This window comes from Phlebotomus papatasi, chromosome 1, assembly GCF_024763615.1.
Source record: "Phlebotomus papatasi isolate M1 chromosome 1, Ppap_2.1, whole genome shotgun sequence".
NCBI lineage: Eukaryota > Metazoa > Arthropoda > Insecta > Diptera > Psychodidae > Phlebotomus > Phlebotomus papatasi.
Window position 1 is genome coordinate 25,269,302 of NC_077222.1, and position 15,453 is coordinate 25,284,754.

A 15,453-nucleotide genomic window follows, 5' to 3' on the forward strand; every position below is an offset into this window, starting at 1 on the left:
CCTGAAAAGAGACACGAGACAAATCCTTCAAGAATATAGAAAAAAATGATTTGTCAGATTTGTCCGAAGCTTGAGTCGTTCAAAGGTCAGTGCGTTCAATTTTTTTTCTGTGTTTTTAATGGCATTTTTCAGAACATTTAAGGCATTAAACTAACTATTAAAATTAAATACTGTAATGTGAAAAATTTATTAAAAACATATTGAAAGGCAGTACCGGCAGCACACATTCCAGTAAGACCACAAAAGATATAGTTTACTTAAATATATTCATGTAGACTATTGTAAAAATTTTAAAAATTGATTTATTTAATCCTGAAAAATAACGAATCTTGACATTTTTCCTGATCTATGTTTTTTTCTATATCTTTTCTACTTACTAAAAGAACCTTTTCGTAAGTTTCTTCATAATTCTGTTTTTTTTTTTAAATAAATATGAAATGTTTTCATAGAATTTTTCGCAATGTTGGCAACCAAACTAAATATCCCAGATTTAAAAAGGATCATCTAAAGGAAAGTGTCAAAACATCTACGCTGAATATTTATATATAAAGTAAATAAATGTAATGAATATGCGCAAAAGCATGTATAAACATCGAAAACACTTGACAGTAAATAACCAAAAAATAAAAAAATACATGTAAACTACAGCTAAATAAATACTTAAGAAAATAAATAATTACGAAAATAATAATAAAAAAAATAATTAAATAACAATACTACATGTGTTCTTCCGAGACTCAGTATCTTGAATATTGAATTTGGGACCTGGGGGTGGATGTGGGATAAAAAAAACATCGAAAATCATCGAGAGCTGGTCTAAGCATAATGGTATATTTTCCATTATCTTTATAATGATTTTTTTTTAAATGGGTAATTTATTTTATGTCAATGGACACTCCAACTCGGTTTTCTATGTTTTTTCTATAAGGAAAATTAATAAAGTAACTAATATTTGTATAAAATATCTTCCACAATTCGATTCATTTCAGCTATTCGAAAGAAATATTATTCTTAGTATTTCCTAAGTCGGAAAGTATATTTAATTATTTTATAAATTAAGATAAACTAAGTCGTACGACATATTCCAGAAAAAATGCGATGTTTTTCAGTAAGGTGTTTAAAATATTTTTTCGAGTGACTTGTAAGAGTGAAGTTAACGTTAGGAAATTGTTCCAAAGTAAGGTAAAGTACCCTGTAGTCGGCCGGTTTCTCAATTCGGCCAGTGCGACTATTTATTCAATTTACTTAGATTTTTTATAATATGGTCTTACCGATTTAATATTATAAGGTGTATTGTATTACATATAACGTAAATCAGTGAAAATTTCATAGAAATTGACTATAAAACGTTCAAAATTTGGTTAAATAATTCAACTGGCCAAGTTGAGGAACCGGCCGACTAGAGGGTACTTTACCTTACATAATTGAACACTGTAAATAAAATGAGCATTTAAAGTGTGTTTTCGATGTTTTTCTATATTTTTAATCCACAATTTATTTATTAAATACATTCTTAAAAGTAAGCGTATGATCCTATAAGCACTACCGCAGCTAGAAATACAAACAGAGAAAGGAACTTGATACATTTGATAAATTTCCTAAATAAAAAACATAGAATTCCAAAAACAGAGAAAATTAAAGCCAACCTAACAAGCTGAGCAAATTCCTTGGTGTATTATGCAGTTAATAATAATATTTTTCAAAGCCACAAAATCTTAAAGTTCCAAAACAAGACAACAAATATTTCTGTGTAAAATTCAAAGTTCTTCACCCCCTGTTCGGGCACCAGAGGCATGCCATTAAGACGAACGATCACGTGAGGTTGTGTCTGTGTCTCCGTCGGATTTCCTGTAAGGACCCGCCGCTCAAGCACACGATTTGAGACACTGAAAGTCCCATAACTTCTCCCTCTGCGCTTTCCCCGGGTACAAGAGCAAACATTGCATCAGAGGGATTGTAATGTCTGAGGGGTAACAGGAGTTGCAATAAAACTGGCACAGGATGTGAACATTCATTCACATAAATATCCCTCGAATGCCCGCGGACAGGTGAAAAGTTCCACAAATTGGAGTTCGCACACTGAAGCCAGGCAAAAAAAATAGAAGACTTCATCAAGATAGTGCAGTGCTTATTTGCTACAAACATTGCCATTGGCTGAATTTTAACAGTTCCAAGTCAGGGAATTTCACCCCAAAGGTCCCATAAATTTATTTTGTGAATTTCTGTGGTGTTAAACAGAAATTGTCAGTGTAGCAATTAAATTTGAAGACAGATTTTTGTCTCTTAAATTTTTACACAGCATCTGGTAATGTTTCTTCCGAGAATTTTTCTGTATGGAGGTCATAAAAATTAATTAACCCAAAATTTTAAAATACCTTTCATCATCATTCTTCATTTTGGGCTGCTGTGAAATGTCAAAATGCTGTCACATTGATTTAGCATATCAAAAATATTTCATAAGAATTCTCACACAATGGCGGGAATTTCATCATAAATACGCGTTTTTTTTTTGTTTGGTTCTGCTGAACAGGGAAAAAAATATAAATAAAACCTGGCGAAATGTTACTGAGGATTGTGGGAAAAATATTTCAAAACTTCAACCACAGCCTGCACTTCCTATTTTGTTAATTTAATCTATCCCCTCATTATCGTAAAATTATTCAAAGAATCAGCATATTTATTGCTCTAACTCTAAAGAGGTTGTAGCAGTATACAATTGCTTAATTTTTAGATATCTTCTTGCATAAATAGCCCGATTTTGCTTACCGCTTAATCCATAAAGTTTTACAGACCAATCGGTGCGAGATAGTGAATTTAGGAAATATGGGGACCCCCTTAATTATCTTAAATAGCGAAGAAATGTCAAAATTCGAAAATAGATTCTATTCAAACTTATCCTGTTACAACTTGAAGAAACTGTGTTAAATTTCGAACAGTATGCAATACCGGACAGATCTTTGGTTCCCCAACATTAAATTTTTTTTTTTAAGTTCTTCAATTTCCAAAGGTTGTACAATACCAAAAGAACAGAAGAGTACTGTCTCTACGGACGAGATACTGTAGAAAAAGTCTTGAGAGATTTCCGGAAGAACAAAATACTTTGAGAAACTAGTTGTCCGATATTTCACTCAAAGTAATTTAGAACAAATTTGGCGAAACAAGATGATGAACAGTTTTTAAGATTCTAAAAAACATTCCTAAATAGAAGTAACAATAAATGCAATTTGTATTAAAAAGTTATTAGATTTCAAACTTAGGATTTGGAGGCTTATTTGCAACATGTCCGAAATTTGGAACACTTTTCCTAAAACTTAACAAAATACAATTGTAATTATTTTAGCAAAAATTACCTTTAACAAAATAAATAATAAAGAAAATATTATAAAAGCGTGTCTTGTCCTCTGAAGCATTGAAAAATTCAGTCGAAGATACATTAAAAATCTAAAGTAAAGAAAACTTCGCGTATTAATCACTTCTGCGCTGATAGTTCATGTTTTTGGAATATTCAATATCGACTGTTATTTTTTTATTGTAAAACTTTAAGCTTTTTTAAAATTATTTTCAATACAAAATAGATATAGTCAATATTTTATTTTCTGTTTACATAAAAGAGATTATTTGTATTTAAAAGTCAAAATATCTGACTGACATTTCGTTATTTTAATGAGAGGGACGCTGGAAACTGTTCACGATTTTTAATTTGCAGCCCTTTAGCCGAAATTTTCGAATAAATTGAATCAAAATTAGCACTTCTTTCTAGGCTCTCATATTTTCTGTATTAGACTATTTCCGTAAAAAATCTAAATTTATTTTATTTGTCTAAATATTCAAATTTCTATGGTGATTCAAAATTTCGAACTTGCAACACTTTTAACATGAATTTTATCAAAATTACTTTAACAAAGTGAATTTTGGAAATTTTCTCCGATCGTACTGATGACGTTCCAGTTTTCCAATAATTTTTTTTTATTTTCCTAATTATACTGATCAAAATTCTATTTTTTTTTTAATTTGAATAAATTTGTTTCACCTTTTTCGTGGCTTTTCAAAATGCATCCCAGTCGAAATCCTGAAAGCCAAATTCCCTGAATCCGAAATCCTAAACACCGAAAGGCAAAATCAAAAATGGAACAAAATCCAGAGTGACCCAAAATCCCGAACACTAAAATTTCTGAAAGTCAAAATCTCGAAAACGAAATCCCGAATACTCGAAAGTATCATTGCTACTACCACGATGGCACACACGTTTACTGGAGGCAAAGGGAAGTCTTCTGTGTTTTGGAAAACTCTTCTATACATTATTCTCCGTACAATTTTGTCCCTTTCAGGATTTTGACCATTTCGGGATTTTGGCTTTAGGGATTTTGGCGTTCGCGAATTTGACCTTTTCGAGATTTTGTTCATGCGGCATTTTGGCTATTCTGGATTTTGACCCATTCGGCATTTTGGATTTCGGGATTTTGGCTTTAGGGAATTTAACTCTCGGGATTTTGGTGTCCGAGATTTCGACTCATTCGGGATTTTAGTTTTCGGAATTTTAGCGTTCGAGATTTTGACCTTTTCGGGATTTTGGCTATTCTGAATTTCGACAAATTCGAGATTTTGGCTTTCTTCATTTTGACATTCGAGATTTTGTCCTTTTCCGAATTTTAGCTTTCGGACTTTAGGTTCAAAATATTGGTACGATGGCGAAGAACCTCTGAAAAATAATTTTATTTTTAAAAAATACTTAAAAGTGATTAAAATTAAAGATTGTCAATTCGAGCACTCTGCGAATTTTCTTTCTTCATTGTTCTTTTCGTGTCGACATTGCAAGAGAAATGTCGAGTGGGATTGAATGGTAATTTTAGGAGTGTTTCATCAAAAAATTCAATTCCCAGTGTTGTTTTGAAAAAAAAAAAAAGAATTTCTCACATTGTCTTTTTAGATTTTCGTAAACTCTTTCTTACCACCATCAGTGCTGTCATTAGTGTGAATTTTTAATTAAATACCGCCCAATTTTGGCTGTTTAGTATTAGTCTCAGAAAAAATAGTAAAATGAGGCACAAAATGCGAATTCCGCCAAAACAGGTCCGCGGCTATTTGAATTTTGAAGTTAAATGGACACAAAAACAAACTTATAACGATTTGTTGGCGTCGGTCACGTGATTTGGTTTTCGTTTTGTTTTGAAGAAGTCTTTCCGTTGGCGTCCAAATATTTCTTTTTTTTCTTCTGGGTATTATTCATCGTCTTGGATGTCTCTTAATTATTCCAGTAAATATTTTCTCTCCCACTTTTCACTCAAGGTGAATAAGAGAGTGAATATTTACCACCGAAAATAGTTAGTGTGACACATACACGCGTGCGTAATGTTGTTCCAGAGCGAACGAAGGTGAGATTGTGAGGTATATGGAAAACGAAGAAAGAACGAGTTGACGGAAAATTTTTATAAAAGAAACTTGAGGTTATTATCAAAGACCCAAAAGACGGTACAAACCGTTGAATCACCAACACGTTTTTCCTCTTCATCTCATCTTTTGTTTCTCGCATCTCTTGTGGTCGCAAAAGACCCACAAAAAAAAAAGAAGATGAAACAGCCAAGAACTCGAGCGCCATCTCAGACAGTAACCTCTATCACCAGGTATTGCCCATGCCCAGTGACAAGACCCCTCCGAAGAGACCAACACAGTCATCTCAAGATCTCATAAAATCTTGCATGTTGATCATCTTCAACATCAAAAAAAAATCCCCACACACAAGTCTTTCAGCTTTTGGGCCAACGTTTAATTACACACCTGATTCACCTAATGAGACGGCAAATAAGAAGATGAGAACCACATCCAAAAGTATTCAGAAGCCAAAATCATCTCTCAAAATGACTAGACCATGAAAGAGAGGATTTCAATGTAATTTCATCTCTGCATCATATTTACCTAATTGGTAAATTCAATCATCTCGCCGAATATTCAAATTTGCCGTTAGACTTCTCCAAAAAACAAAAAAATCGCATAAATTTGCCTTCAGTTTTTTTTCTTGCGGGCGAGAAACTTACCAACAATTGGATGTTGGAACTTTTTACGACACTCGAATTATGTTTTTGCATCTAGTTTTTGAGGAAATTAGTCTCGTGCCAAAAACACTGGCAGATGATCAAATAATTTGCTGTTTTTGGCAGTTTCAGGGCTAGGCTTCGTGGCACGAAACGCGTAGGTAAAGACGGAAATTCCAACGAGATGATTTGTTCAACAAGGACTATAAAACCATATAAGATTGGCTCAGAACTGTTTTGATTACAGTTTCTTTATGGCTTGAATAGCTTGAATGCTAAACAGGGTAAATAGAACAGACAGCAGAGTACAATAAACCGACTTTTATAAACTGAAGTTTCAGTAGAAGTAGATATGGGTATGTTAAGCATAATTCTAGGACAAAATTAAACTTTGTGCCCTTGTAACTACGAATTTAAAATTGAACAAAAACCATTAGAACCCTAATACTTAAGGTTCAGGTTGTTGGTTTACTTGATTCTGAACCGCTTTGGCGAGCCATGGAATTTTTATTAGGACTAAATGCTAGACTAGCTAAAACACTATAATCGGCCTATATAATCAATTCTCGATTCGATTCTAATCAATTTTAGACATTCCAGATATCACTTGAAAAGTGTTTACGATGCGGATGTGACCGATTTATCACAAGCGATCTAGACGGAGAATCAGCAAAAAGCTCGAATTACCAAACTTAATCGTACATAGCCGTATTTGGTAAATAATAATTTTCAACTACTGAAGTTACCGAAATCTAAAACAAGCCTGACAGATTTAAGCTGCAGTATATTCATTCATTCATCCATCTTCAACCGCTTATCCCAATTGGGGTCGCGGGCCCATGACATCCAAATTAACAGCCTATGCTTTTCGATCCTCCGCCACTTCAGGAAGATGTTCGGGTTCGATCCCAAGGCGTTCCAAAACAAGATTCTGAATTTTATTCAGCCACCTTGTCCTAGGTCTGCCTCGAGGTCGACGCCTTCTCACAATGGCTTGCATAGCTTTTCTGGGGAAAGCTGCAGTATAGCTTCAGTGAATTATTTTTTTATGGATCTAATAGGCTAACGATCTTAAAATTAAAATCCTAGCTCAATGATTGCAAATTCGACTAAGAATCATTTTAAAAATTTCGACTAAACTTTGACCTACGACTTTGATATAAAGCCTTAGTACTTTGAAATAAAGCCACATTGCAAATGCCTTCTCAACGCATGAATTAAAGGCGTTTAAGGAGAACGCAATAAAAAATGCTAACACAATGGGAAGAAAGTAAATCTCAGGGGTCCGCGACAACGGTTTTCAAGGAAAACTGTCTTGAGAACAGTTGACTCTTCCGACCGGAGCTACTGAAGCTGAGCGGTTTCCTTAGCTGGAAATTGGTTGACTATCGCAAGCCCCGGGAAGAAACAAACAAGGGAAACACTCCGCTATATGGGTAATAACATACAGACGAAGAGGGGATTGGCAAAGTATTAGGTGTCCCCTCTTCTCCAAAATTAGGCGACTCTGGCCACAAGTATCCGGAAAGTCCGGTCACATTCATTGTGGCCGCAGTATATATATATAGGTCTTATATCTGTCCCAGATTTTTTTTATTTAATAATTTTCAACAACCTATCTCCGATAAGGGCACGTATTAACACTCTAAGGGCAAGAGGATCAAAATTAATGCCATAAAAATCACTTTTTCTGACTTCTTGGAACAATATAGAACTTTATAGATGGTTGTAGAAATTTTTTTAATGAGTTACCGGTGACCTAATAGTCCTTAAACGTGTAAGACCGGTAAGACACTCAGATTAGTCTTTCACGCCACTTTATCCTGTACGATTTTAGGAAGATCTTCGGGATCCATTCTGAGACGATCTCAGATAAGACCCTCTCTTTGCTTTAGTTACTTTTTCCTAGGTCTGTCTTAAGGTTGACGCCTTAGGTTCGCAAAGACTGTGTTTTAAGTTTGAAAATCATGGAACGAGAATTGTACTTAATGGTATTGAAGACTAGGAAATAAAGGTTATAACGCCCAGAAAAAACGGTCTTTTGAGCTGAAGTTTATGCCAGATTACATAACAGTCAATATTTTTTGGGAGAATCTTGACTCAGGGTTTAATATTAAATGCATTAATTTTTGTTTACACGACTTTCAGGAGCTGGCTTGAAACATAAGACTCAAGACTTAGCGGAACTTCCTCTTGTAGGCTTGAAAAATATGGTTAAAGCCATATTCCTTAAGAATACATCAGTATTACACGATTAATCCTAATAGTAATAATAATAGTTGTTATCTATCTAACATTAGGATTATGGTTATAGATAGGTTGTTTATTTCTAGTTAGATCTAATTAGACCACAGCTTGGGGGTTTTGACTTTAAACCTTAGTTTTGAGATTTGGCAACAAGCCTATTTAATGGCCCTACCCCATAATGAATCTGCTAGAAGAAAGTTGTAGGAATTGCCCAAGTAACTGTTCTATATAGGATAAACGATTTAAGATAGTCGCTTCGAGTCTTCATTGACCTTCTTGGTTCACTTAACAATTTATCAACAATATTTTAGGATTTCTTCACTTTATTTGCATCGTAGAAATTTGCTTTCTAATTTTCAATCAAATTTCCGAAAATTTCATAACACTACCAGTGCATTACTCCGCGTAAACTATGATATTCGCATCAGCCTCGACGATAAACATTTTACGATCTTGATTGAAAAATTTTACTAAATTTCTTCTGTTAAGAATTTAGAATAGTTAAGGTATAAGGATGACGCTCAGGTTTTAAGATGTTATTACGGTTTTGGAAGGAAGGGTTATTTAGTCAATTTGAAAATTTTTCCAAATCTCTTACTTTAAGAATCCCTATCCTATCCATTGAACCTAATACGGACTTCAGACCTAAGGTTTAGCCATATGGCTTAACTTCTCTAATTTCTTATCAATCAAGATTTTTTGGAAAATTATCACTTAAGATTAAATAACATTGGCAAGTGATCCATCAAATTTTGAAAAACCAATAAAATTGGTTGCTATTTTGAATTTCGAGACCATCGGGAATTGGGCTAAACCTTAGGTCTGAAGATCGAAAACTCTTCCGGAAGAGCTAATAAAACGGCTTTGTAAAAGGAACAAGAAGGCCAATTGCTATCTAATTGATCTTAAATTATATTCTAATTCGAACAACGGATCTTCGTATTCAAAATAGCAATTTAGAGAATTAATTTGTCTTGAATCTTGATTTACCTTTTGGAATAAGTCAGGAGGAAGAGCATATGGGAAGCACTTAAGTGAACAACCGATAGAATCTAAATGACAATATTCCATGGGTATATGACAATCTCGAGCTGTTTTTGCTGAGAAAACCCCTCAATTTGTTGCTTCCTGTGTCAATCAAAAGTCTTTCTTGTGGAATGGTGAGTCAGAGTCAAGACCCCTTGAAGATTCTTCCAGGAGTTGAACACGAAATGTGCGGTATTTTGGGTTTTTTTTCCTGGAGTTTCTTTTGAGAATTCTCTTCATCATTTCCTTCTGCCCATGGATCTCTTGGGTGTTACTCTTTTTTTTTTCGACCAAATGGGATGGAAGAGGGTATGAGATGCTGGGTCTCTTGGTGAAGCATCTCAAGAACCAGAATGGACGGCAAAAGAGGACGGGAAAAAATGACGTGTGCGTGTCTGAGGGAGTGAAAGAGAGGTCAGGGCAGTTGGAATGAGATGGAGAAGGTATGTTGAGGTACAAAAAAAGCCGATCCCAACAAACTGGCTGTGATTAAAGGCACCACACATCGGGTTCTATATACCACTCACCTGAACGAAGGTGCGTTCTCTTTGTGTGTGTCGTCTGCAGTTGGTGAGATGGATTGGACACAAAAGCAACTCCCGAGGATGATGATAGTCAACCTTGAGAATTAATCCTAGTCCAGCATCATTGGCACATTAGTCCCGAAGCACTGAAGATGGGGTGTACAGCAATAAATTTTTATTGCTATTGTCTGTTACCCCCGATATCGTCTATCCTTGACACAGCTCGATACAGGAGGATCAACATGTCCCTGGTTGCACATGGCCCATCACATTCTTGGAATTATTCACAAAGCTTCACAAGTTCACAAACACTGGGCGAATGGAAATTTTCTTAGTCGACTGATCTTGGGATATTGGGAGGAATCTTTCTCACACTATTCTACACTTGAGATTCTTCCTTGATCGTCTTTGATATTTGTACCACAAGAGGCCAAGGGCCGACCACACCAGTTACGGAGATCGCGATCTTTTCTTGTGGTGTAGGCTTGTTTTGGAACCCAAATAGCCCAAGTGATTTATGCAATTTTTCCACTCGCGATCTCCAAGATTGTGGAGATTCTTGGCAGCTGCCTCTGGAAACAGTCACACGTCATCTAAGAGGTGCGCACAATCCAACAGGTAGTTGATCTTCGCTCTCACTCGATCGTTAAACTTGCGCGCGCAACTATTTGCACATACCAAAACAATCACTGCACATTCATTCCCTTCCACTTGGTACACTCCAAATTGCCCAGCACTCTTGCAATTATCCGGTCTTGCCAAGAGATGACTTGAGGCTGCAATAACTTGTTGCTCTTTTTTCCAAGATGCCACAGAACGCGCGCACAACCATCACTGTCCGAAGTAAGATCACAACTGGTTTGGCGTCGTCTTGCTCGTGAGACAACTTGGGGAAGCAATGTGCCTGGGAGTGGGAGAAGCTGGCCAGGTGGGAAAGTTAACGAAACATCCAAGAAACACCTGGTCAGACCAAATCTAACCGTCTCCCAGAGCTTCCCGCCAAAAACATCCCTCCAAAACCTTTCAATACCGACACCACCGACACTACCCCATCAATTTCCCGCCAAATTCCACTTTCCCAACATTTCCAACGGATTTTCTTCACGCGCAACTCAAGAAGGGGAAACAACATAAATTTCAATGTTCACCGCATGCTTCGCAACTATCGTTTATGCGCAAATCGCACCGCCACCTATTGAACTAGCCTCAAACGAACCAACAATGCCCAATATTCAGACTACTAAACATATTCAATATCCGTTGAGGATTTCGCCATGCCCCAAAACGTGTTTTCATTTTCCCCGCAATTATCGCCAGAAAGGCAATTCATCTTGCATTAGCATAATTGAAAATGTGCGTTGAGAAAGAGCATAAGTTTGTTGCACTATCCCCTGTGGCAAATTTCAGGTCAATTTTCCGCATTCAACGGAGCTGAAATTCCATCAAAGTCTGAGATGATTCAGCCTGGGATGAGAGAGATTAGGTCGATTAGAAGGAACAAGACTCTCAAGAAGATACTAAACGGAGACAAATTAGCACAAAATACTCATGAAGGATTACTTGTTCTTGATGCATAATTAAAGACTCTTGAAACATGGATTTTTATGAGACAATTTTATTAGTTCCTGAAGTTGGTGACAAGAAAATTAAAAAATAAATAAATACAGTTCCAATAATGACTCCAAAAGCTTACTTCACATTCAATTTAAGTCTGTTATTGAGTCTATAAATTGAGTCTGTTAAGAATGACAACAACTTTATTTTGCGCATATTTTCGAATGATTGAAGAACCGACTTTGCTGATTCAAAACAGCTGATTTTAGCAATTAGTTAAATAATAAAATTAGTAAATTTGGTTACACAAATAAATTGATTAGTGCCCAATTTAGAAGTTTAAAATCAGTAAAATGATCATGGAAATTTTGACAAAGTAAAAATAAAGAGTTATAATTTTTTAGATCAATAAAAATTTATTTTTTAATTGTTCTAAATAATTTAATAGCTCACTGATCAAATTTAATTAATAACTTATATCTTCGGCACACCTTTTAGCTCGGTATAATTTAAAGGCATTGAATAAATGAGTAGTAAAAAGTCAAATACGGTCAGAAAAAAATTGGAAATGATCCGTAAAAAATAAAAAAATGGTCAGTAAAAAATAAAGAGGGTGTAGTAAAAATTTAAAAAAAGAATAGAAAAAAATTAAAAAAGAACAGTGCTTTATTAAAAGCGAAAAGCGATCAGTAAAACATCAAAAGGTGTTAGCAAAAAATTAAACATGATAAGTAAAAAATAAAAGATGATCAGTAAAAAATAAAAAGTGGTTAGTAAAAAATAAAAAGTGGTCAGTAAAAAATTAAAAATTAGCAGTAAGAATATTGAATTTGGTCAGTAAAAAATTAAAAATGATCAGTAAAAAATTAAAAAAAGCAGTAAAAAAATAAAATGTGGTCAACAACAATTTTTTTATTTTTTTACTGCTCAATTTTAATTTTTTATTGCTTTTTTAATTTTTTTGCTGCTCATTTTTAATTTTTTGCTGATAAACTCGAATATATTCTACTGATGAATTCGAAGTTTTTACTGACCAAATTTAACTTTTTAATGACAAAATTTTACATTTTACTGACAAAATTGAAATTTTTTACAGATTATTTCGAATTATTTGCTGAGCAAATTTAATTTTTTGCTAACCACTTTTAACTTTTTACTGACCATTTGTCTTTTCCCTTATTTAAAAAAGCCTATCTCATTCATTCGGTCTCGAAATTCGACTGAACTAAATTTAATTTGGCTCAAAAGAAGAAGAAGAGTGAGCAAGGATTGAAATATGGAAAGCTTTTAAGAAAGAATGGGATGTGAATTTTGACATGAAATTTTCGTAATCTAAAAAATATGCCGGAGTCTTTATCATTTTATTCTACAAATTGAACCCAAATTCAAGTATAGGAGTGTGATCGATTTTGAATTTGAATTTAATCCAATGCTAATTTTATCTATCTAAATTAAGCCTCAAAAATAATTCATATTTACTATTTTTTTTATAAGTTTACAATTAATTTTAGGCATTAAACATTTAAGATATCTTGTTTTATCTATCAATCTATTTTTTATTATTATTACTAACTCATAATCTTACTCATGGGGTGACACATTATCAGTTTTACTGACTGGCTTATGTTTTCTAGTTTCTCTGCTTACGTAATTTTTTTTAAGGGTTTTTCGGGTTTATCGCGAGACGTTTCTGTAGAATTAAGAAAAATTTCTCCTTATATTCCTTGATTTTATTAGTTTTATTTCCAATTCAATAATACTAATTTTATGTCTTCTTTTTGTCCTTCTAATATTTTCGCCTTTGATATCTTTAAAACGGTTTATTGGAATATGTAATTTTTTAAACCTACTAATTACTATTTCCTAATATGTACTTACATTCTACTATTTCTAAATTTATCTTTTGCTTTGCACCAAAAACGAAAAAAGAAGAAATTCACTAAACAATATTTTTTTTTTATACATTTTGTTTAATAAATTCTATTTTTAGTTCTAGCTATTATTTTTGTAACTTTTCTACATATTTATTATTTATTATTCTAAACTTTTAATAATAGTTTTAAGTATATTTTCGCTTCTCATAATTTTTAATTTTTTTTGAAAATGTCCAGTCTATCCTGCTTTCTAAAAATTTTTGTTTTCTTAACTTTTGTGATTTTTATATGACTTAAAACTTTTTATTCTTGAACTCTTTTTTTAATACATTTGCATTTTGCAAAGTTGTTATTCAAAGAAGTTTCCATATACATATTTTTTATCCTTTTTTAATTTTTCTTCTTTTATGGTAACTGTACTGAATTTCAGCATAGTTGCATGTTAGCGCCAAAGTCTTAAGTTTAAAATGTAATTATTTTTAATATGAATTGATTTTTTTGTTAATTTTTTTTAAGGAGTATTGTGTCGTAGATAGTTTATTGTAGATAGTTTATCGACTTTGCTTTCTCTAAAATCATTCTTAATAAATTGTAAAATTAATTAAAATATTAATATAACTTTGGGTAAAATTTCGGGCATCCTGATTCTCTTAGTTCTTTGTTCTTCCGGAATTTCTTAGGGACAATCCTCTTTTTGTTTTTTAGCGTTGTATAATCTCCAGAGTATGCAAAAACTAAAAATTTTGAGGAACAAAAGAAATGACCGAAATTTCAAGCTGGTCGAAATTCGGTACAGTTCCTTTAATTCTTTTTTATCTTCAACAACTATTGTAACAACTATAATTTACTTTAGGCTTCCTTTAGTTCTTCTGAAAATATCTCCCACAACCACTTATATGGTCTTCAGACTTAAGGTTTAGCTCAGCTCCCGATCCAAGCTTCAGACTACTATGACTTCTAATCAGTCAAAATTTTTTTTTTTTTTGAAAAATTCAGGTAAGGATTCTGAAAAACCAATAAAATTAGTTTTAATTTAGAATAATGAATGAAACCTTCATGAACTGCACTAAACCTTTATTCTGAAGACTGCTTAAAAGCCCTTTATTTACTAAATAATAAACAATTTCTTTTTTTTTCAAATTCTTATAGACACCATTTGCTTTTAATAAATTTACAATCCAAAGTAAAAATTTATTAAATATTTATTAAATATTAGTTAAACCTTGGATGTGAAGTCCGAGTTATTCCGGTTTTAAACTTGAAGTTCAGTCTAGCTGCTGGAGGTCTCAAAAATATGAATAATAGGTAATTACTGAATTTTATTATTATTTTATTTATTATTATTCATTTAAATCAAAACCTATAGAGTCCGTCCCTCTTACATGGTTTGATTAAGTGGTAAATAGAAAAATAGAAAAGGAAGCAAAACAGAGAATTATAAGAAAAAAAAGATTAGGAATTCAGCCTGAATAAGTCTGGTAGGATCTAGCGATGCCGATCATTGATGATTTGGCATGGAAGGAAAGGAGTTGAACAAGTCATCCCGTCGACAAAAATGATTCGCAATAGCTGGTTAGATTTTTAAAAATCTAATGTCTCATTCGCCCTTAATATCCAATCGTAAGCAACAAGTTCTTGAAGAGCCTTACCTGATGAGAAATTAGAAGAGTTAAATTATATGGCTAAGTCTTATGGCCTCTACACACTATGAGAAATTTCTTTAAAAAATGCCTTTTTAAAGAAAATTTCCCCTATCCTTGTAGGCAGAAACGTCAGAATTTAAAAAAAAAGCAATTTTTTTATACGAAATTGCTTCTAGTGTTTAGACACCATTAGAGCTAAATACCATTACAGTCCATCTAGTTAATAACTGCGAAGCTTTAAGGTTAAAATTGTAAAAATAAATAGAAAAAGTACAGTGGAAATCGTTATTTTTCAAGAAAAATTTATCGAGCAGGACTTAGGTAAAATTTTTAAAATCAAATCAATTTGATTTAAAAATATTATCATAAATTAAAAAAAAAGATTAAAATAAAGGCTTGTACAGACCTGAGTTTAATTTTCATTAATTTCCCACTAAACCATCTATCAGCTTAAATCGAAAGCTTGTACAGGGCATGAGAATCTCTTTAATTTTTAACTCTTTTATTTTACATTTAATAAGATTTAAGGCAAAATTTGATATTCTAAGCTAATTAA